The following is a 7,552-nucleotide window of genomic DNA, read 5'->3' as shown; positions in this document are numbered from 1 at the left end:
GTTCTTCCTTCCTTAATCCCGATCCTTCCCCTGTCTGACTCGCAGAACTCGAGGCGGGAGAAGCCATCTCAGAACCAATGTCAAAACCCTAGGGCAGGCCTCAGTCGGGGTCAGATTTTAACGAAGCAGCTGTTGTCGAGAGCCTGAGATCCACCCGAGGATGAGCCAATCTGCGGAAGAGCGAGCAGAATCTGTGTCGGATAGATCGAATCGCTGGCGCGAAGAAAGAAACCCAGAACCAAACTGTGAAGGTGCGTCTTGTATCAGAACCAAACGCACCCCGCCAGAAGAACGATGCCAGCCAAAGGACCGATGCCGACTCAGACCCGGATCGGGGGAAGAACCTACCTCGCTACCGGAGAAGACCTTCGGCGGCCAGGTACAGGAACCCTAATCGCCCTGGGAGTCGCCTCTTAGGACGTTAGGTCAACCCTACAGTAATCTAGATTGTTCAACCGGGAACTGAAAGTTGTTACACCTAGCGTGACTGTGGTTCCTCGCGATGTTGTTTCGTGAAGAAATCGGCCCGCTTGGCACGCTCGCGCTGATTCTGTACATTGCATGTGTTTTAGAGCAACCCAATTGTTGGCCCGTCAGGCACACTCAATTTAGGCGTTGCCTAGTGTGCATGCTCTGGTGAGCGCAACATGTCCTCTCTTTAACACGCATTGTGAAGCGCGGAAGACTGGATGTTTTGCGTTAACTTCCCACTTCACTCCCCTCACCACACATAAACCACTCTCTCACCTCCTCTGCACCTCCCCCACCCATGGCCGGCCGGCGTTCCTCCACCCCCACCTCCGCCACAGAACCCCCCCTCCTCGCCGTGTGCAATCAGTCCGCGCAGGATCATTGGGCAGCGAACCAGATCAAAAGGCTGGGTACGGTAATTGACTTTGATTTGGCGAAGGCTCTGAGAGCTCCGTCACTGGTCAGCTGGCGGGCACGCATGACAAGGGCTACGACAATGGCGTCCTCATCAAAGGCGGGGGCCTCTAGTGTGACCGCAGGAAGGCGCCGACGGTCATTGGGCAAACCCTTGCTGAGCTGGCGGCGATTTTTCCGCCAGCGCGCCGCCCCATACTTGTCGCGGTGGCTTCCGTCCACAACTCCGGAAGTTTCATTGCACGATCATGGGTCATCATCAGCGGCTACGGCACCGGATTTGTCCACTGTAAGTCTTCGATCTTCTAGATTCAATGTGTAGCGTTTTTTAGGGAGGTTAATGGCTGATAAACTTTGCCTCTCCAGGGTCCGTATAGATTTGTAATTAGTTATTTCCATCTATATGCACTCGATCCGTTGTAGAATCCCATGGATAAGGTTTGATTTGAGTTGTATTCAACTTTCCCCAATTTAGGATCCTACTCGATGCATGCTCCTAATTAGGAAATGTGTAATTTCTTCATCTTTGTCATTGTCATGCCCTTGGCATGCAGGGCATGATGATAGCAGCGCTATGCAAGATCTAGCCATGATCATAGCAATGTTGTGTAAGATCTAGCCATTGCAGAGCTTGATCATGCTCTGTAATGCACTAGTAGGGAAAACGTTATAGGGCCACATTTATTGGCAGCGCACTCATCTGAACGCACGCGGTAGCTATTAGTAGTCGCGGGCTAAAAATGCGCATGCGACTGGTGTGCTCGTACCAGTAGCGGAGCGGATAGAAAGATACATGAGTACTAGTTGGGATCTGGCTGTACTCGGGTCTAGGTAGTACCGGTAGCGCGCGTCAATGGAGGCACGCGCGCAACTGACTGCTATGTTCATGCATACCGCTCGCGTGTGTCTTTGCCCGCCCGCTTCCAATATAATGGACTGATAGGCGCGGGTGAGCCAAAATACTAGTAGTGTGCCTCATTCGGGCACCCTACTACTAGTCAGCTTATTAGTAGCGTTCTCTATTTTGAGCATCCTACTACTAATTCTCAGGATTTGCACATCCCCTCTCCCCCGATCGATATCGCCTTTCTAAAAAAATTAAAAATAAATAAAATGATAGAAAATTCAAAAAATAAAATTCTTTGAGATGGTCATGTGTTATGTCATCTAGTTTTAAGAAAAATTAACAAGCATGAATTTTGATATATTACGCAAAATGGCTCCATGTTTAGGTAAAACGGTTTTTCTGCTTGCATACAACCTCTGATGAAAAAGTTTTTTTTTATATAAAAAATGTAGCTATGGAAAATTTTACATCTGATTTCAAACGCCTACGGCAGTTTAGCGATTTTTAGAATCCAAAAAACAAAAAGGAAAACAGTGTTTTCAGAGGTTTGAGATTTCAGCGGAAAAAAATTCAAATCTGAAAATTTTCAAAACAGAAATTCTCTCTCTATCATTTCAAACTTTCCCCTCCTCCTCACCCCTTCTCCCCTCCTCCTCTTCCACTTCTCCACCTTCTCCTCTCCTCTTCCACTTCTCCACCTTCTCCTCTCCTCCTCTTCCACTTATCCACCTTCCGATGGGATTCGTAGCATAGAAAACAAAAAAATTCCTACCGCAAGAACAAAACACAAGCCAAGATCTAATCTAGAAGACGGTACCAACGAGGGGATCACGAGACTAACCCTTAAAGATTTCCAAAGCCTACGAGATTAGATCTCGTTGTTGCAGAAGATGATCACTTGCCGCGTTCAGAAGCGCGTAGAAGATCTTGATGGTGCCACAATCGGGCTGCACCTCCGTACTCGGTCACACGTACGGTGTTGATGAAGACGACGTCCTCCTCCCCGTTCCAGCGGGCAGCGGAAGTAGTAGATCCTCCTCGGAATCCCGGCAGCACGACGGCGTGGTGATGGTGGTGGTGGAGAACTCCGGCAGGGCTTCGCCTATGCGCTGCGGGAGTATTATGTGGAGGAGGAGAGGCTAGGGTTTGGGGAGAGAGGGGGTGTGGGGCGCCGGCCAACTAGGGGTGCGGCCAACTAGGGCTTGGTGTGGCCGGCCCCTCCCCTTGCTCCTCATTATATAGGTGGAAGCCCCCAAGAGTTGTAGTCCAAGTCTTCGAATAAGACCCCAACACCAAACCTACTCAAGGGGGAAGTCCTACTCAAGGTGGGACTCCCACCTTTCCTTGAGGGGGGGTGGCCGGCCACCTTAGGTGGAGTCCACCTGGGACTCCTCCCCCTTAGGGTTGGCCGGCCATGCTAGTGGAGTCCCTCCGGGACTCCGCCTTCCATAGTGGTTTCTTCCGGACTTTTCTAGAACATTCCATAAATGCACCGGATCATTTTCAAACTTATAAAATGACTTCCTATATATGAATCTTATTCTCCGGACCATTCCGGAACTCCTCGTGAATTCCTGGATCCATTCGAGACTCCGAAAAAACTTCGAACTCCATTCCATATTCCATATCTACTTGAACGACATCAAACCTTAAGTGTGTCACCCTACGGTTCGCGAACTATGCAGACATGGTTGAGACTTCTCTCCGACCAATAACCAATAGCGGGATCTGGAGATCCATAATGGCTCCCACATATTCAACGATGACTTAGTGATCGAATGAACCATTTACATACGATACCGATTTCCTTTGTCACGCGATATTTTACTTGTCCGAGGTTTGATCATCGGTATCTCTATACCTCGTTCAACCTCGTCTCCTGACAAGTACTCTTTACTCGTACCGTGGTATGTGGTCTCTTATGAACCATTCATATGCTTGCAAGCTAATTAGACGACATTCCACCGAGAGGGCCCGTGAGTATATCTATCCATCATCGGGATGGACAAATCCCACTGTTGATCCATATGCCTCAACTCATACTTTCCGATTACCTAATCCCACCTTTATAACCACCCATTTACGCAGTGACGTTTGATGTAATCAAAGTACCCTTCCGGCATAAGTGATTTATATGATCTCATGGTCGAAAGGACTAAGTAACTATGTATCGAAAGCTTATAGCAAATGAACTTAATGACGTGATCTTCTGCTACGCTTAATTGGGTGTGTCCATTATATAATTCATCAATGACATAACCTTGTTATTAATAACATCCAATGTTCATGATCATGAAACGATGATCATCTATTAATCAACAAGCTAGTTATACAAGAGGCTTACTAGGGACTCCATGTTGTTCACATAACACACATGTATCAATGTTTCGGTTAATACAATTATAGGATGGTATGTAAACATTTATCATAAACATAAAGATATATAATAACCAATTTATTATTGCATCTTGGGCATATCTCCAACAGTATCCCACTTGCACTAGAGTCAATAATCTAGATTACATTGTAAGGTACCTAACACCCATGGCATTCTGGTGTTGGTCATGCTTTGTCCTAGGGAGAGCTTTAGTCAATGGATCTGCCACATTCAGATCAGTGTGTACTCTGCAAATCTTTACTTCTCCATCTTCGATGTACTCGCGAATCGAATGAAAACGCAGCTTGATATGCTTCAGCTTCTTGTGTGACCTTGGTTCTTGTGCATTGGCGATGGCACCCATGTTGTCACAATAGATGACTAGTGGGTCCAATGCACTAGGAACCACACCAAGCTCAACAATGAACCTCTTCATCCATACCGTTTCCGATGAAGCCTCTAAAGCCGCTATGTATTCCGATTCTATTGAAGACTTCGCCACCGTGCACTGCTTCGAGCTGCACCAGCTTACTGCAAAGAAACACGTACCCATTCAATATAAACACGTACCCAGACTGAGACTTAGAGTCATCAGGATCAGTGTTCCAACTTGCATCGGTGTAACTGGTTACAACGAGCTCTTGGTCACCTCCATAACAAAGAAACATATCCTTAGTTCTTTACAAGTACTTCAGGATATTCTTGACCGTTGTCCAGTGTTCCATTCCTGGATCACTTTGATATCTGCTAGTCAAACTAACGGCATGTGCTATATCCGGTCTAGTACACAGCATGGCATACATGATAGAGCCTACTGCCGAGGCATAGGGGATCTGATTCATCCTCTCTCTTTCTTCTGTCGTAGCCGGACCTTGAGTCTTACTCAAGACCTTACCTGGCAACATCGGTAAGAATCCTTTCTTACTTTCATCCATTCTAAACTTCTTCAGAATCTTGTCCGGGTATGTACTCGTGAAAGCCCTATTAGGCGTCTTGATCTATCTCTATAAATCTTGATGCCTAAAATGTACGCTGCTTCACCAAGGTCCTTCATTGAAAAACACTTATTCAAATAACCTTTTACACTGCTTAATAGTTCTATATCATTCTCAATCAATAATATGTCATCTACATATAATATCAAGAATGCTACAGAGCTCCCACTCACTTTCTTGTAAATACAGGCCTCTCCATGACACTGTATAAACCCAAAGTCTTTGATCACCTTATCAAAGCGTCGGTTCCAACTCCTGGATGCTTGCTTCAGTCTATAAATTGAACGCTGAAGTTTGCACACCTTGTCAGCATTTTTAGGATCGACAAAACCTTTGGGTTGTACCATATACAACTCTTCCTCAATGTCTCCATTAAGGAACGCCGTTTTGACATCCATATGCCAAATCTCATAATCGAAAAATGCAGCTATTGCTAACAAAATCCTCACAGACTTTAGCTTCGCTACAGGTGAGAAAGTCTCATCGTAGTCAACACCTTGAATTTGTCGGAAATCCTTTGCGACAAGTCGAGCTTTATAGACAGTAACATTACCATCAGCATCTGTTTTTCTCTTAAAGATCCATTTATTCTCGACAGTCTTTCGGCTATCAGGTAAGTCTACCAAAGTCCACACTTTGTTATCATACATGGATCCCATTTCGGATTTCATGGCTTCCTGCCATTTGTTGGAATCTGGGCTCATCATCGCTTCTTTATACATCGCAGGGTCCTCATCATTGTTGTCCACAATCATGACATTTAGACAAGGATCATACCAATCAGGAGTGGTACGTTCCTTTGTCGATCTGCGAGGTTCAGTAGCTACCTCGCTCGAAGTTTCATGATCATTATCATTAGCTTCTTCTGTCACCGGTGCAAGCGGCTGAAAGTATAGAGATGGTAAACCTAGAGGGGGGGGTGAATAGGTTTCTACAAGTTTTAATTCTTTCTTTGCAATATTAGGCTTTGCGAAATATAAAGGTGAGCCTAATGCAAACTAGGTGAAGCAACCTATATGAGGATACAACTAACTTGAGCACGAAGGCTCTCACAGGCAGTTAAATCACAAGTAAGGAGTTCGGTTAGAGATAACCGATGGCACGCGGAGACGAGGATGTATTCTCGTGTTCCCTTGCTTTGCAACAAGGTACGTCACGTTTGGAGGGGTGGAGGTCCCACGAAGGATTCCCCACGCCACGAAGGCTCACCCTATTCTCCGGAGCCTATCCCACGAAGGAATAGCTCACTCACTTGTGGTAGACTTTGAGGTAGCCTCCAAACCTTCACAATCTTGCCCGGAGCAAATCCACAGCCGGATGCTTCCGGACTCCTCTTGCCCACATAGGGTTTCCAAGGAACCCTAGGAAGCAAGCTTCTCGATGAATACAAGGGGGAATGAGATTTGGCTTGGTAGAACGGTAGATCGGGTCCTCCTCTAACGATTCCCCGGAGGGATTTGAGTTTGGGTGGAGGAGGAGGTAGATCTGAGGCTTTTGGTGTTTCTAACAATGGAGTAAGAGAGAGAGAGAGCTCAAGAACAGCTTGTAGTGTAGTGCCTAACTGTTCAGAGGTAGGAGAAGGCCTATTTATAGTGTTCTTCGAAATATGGCTGATACGTCTCCGACGTATCGATAATTTCTTATGTTCCATGCCACATTATTGATGATATCTACATGTTTTATACACATTATATGTCGTATTTATGCATTTTCCGGCACTAACCTATTAACGAGATGCCGAAGAGCCGATTCTGTTGTTTTCTGCTGTTTTTGGTTTCAGAAATCCTTGTAAGGAAATATTCTCGGAATTGGACGAAATCAACGCCCAGGGTCCTATTTTTGCACGAAGCTTCCAGAAGTCCGAAAGGGAAACGAATTGAGGCGACGAGGTGGCGACACGCCAGGGCGGCGCGGCCTGGGCCCTGGCCGCGCGACCCTGTTGTGTGGGCCCCTCGCGTCGCCTCCTGACCTGCCCTTCCGCCTACTTAAAGCCTCCGTCGCGAAACCCCCAGTACCGAGAGCCACGATACGGAAAACCTTCCAGAGACGCCGCCGCCGCCAATCCCATCTCGGGGGATTCAGGAGATCGCCTCCGGCACCTGCCGGAGAGGGGAATCATCTCCCGGAGGACTCTTCACCGCCATGGTCGCCTCCGGAGTGATGAGTGAGTAGTTCACCCCTAGACTATGGGTCCATAGCAGTAGCTAGATGGTCGTCTTCTCCTCATGTGCTTCATTGTTGGATCTTGTGAGCTTCCTAACATGATCAAGATCATCTATCTGTAATGCTATATGTTGTGTTTGTCGGGATCCGATGGATAGAGAATACTATGTTATGTTGATTATCAATCTATTACCTATGTGTTGTTTATGATCTTGCATGCTCTCCGTTATTAGTAGAGGCTCGGCCAAGTTTTTGCTTTTAACTCCAAGAGGGAGTATTTATGCT

Source organism: Lolium rigidum, chromosome 1 (genome assembly GCF_022539505.1).
Source record: "Lolium rigidum isolate FL_2022 chromosome 1, APGP_CSIRO_Lrig_0.1, whole genome shotgun sequence".
Classification (NCBI taxonomy): Eukaryota; Viridiplantae; Streptophyta; class Magnoliopsida; order Poales; family Poaceae; genus Lolium; species Lolium rigidum.
This window is presented reverse-complemented; position numbering follows the sequence as displayed.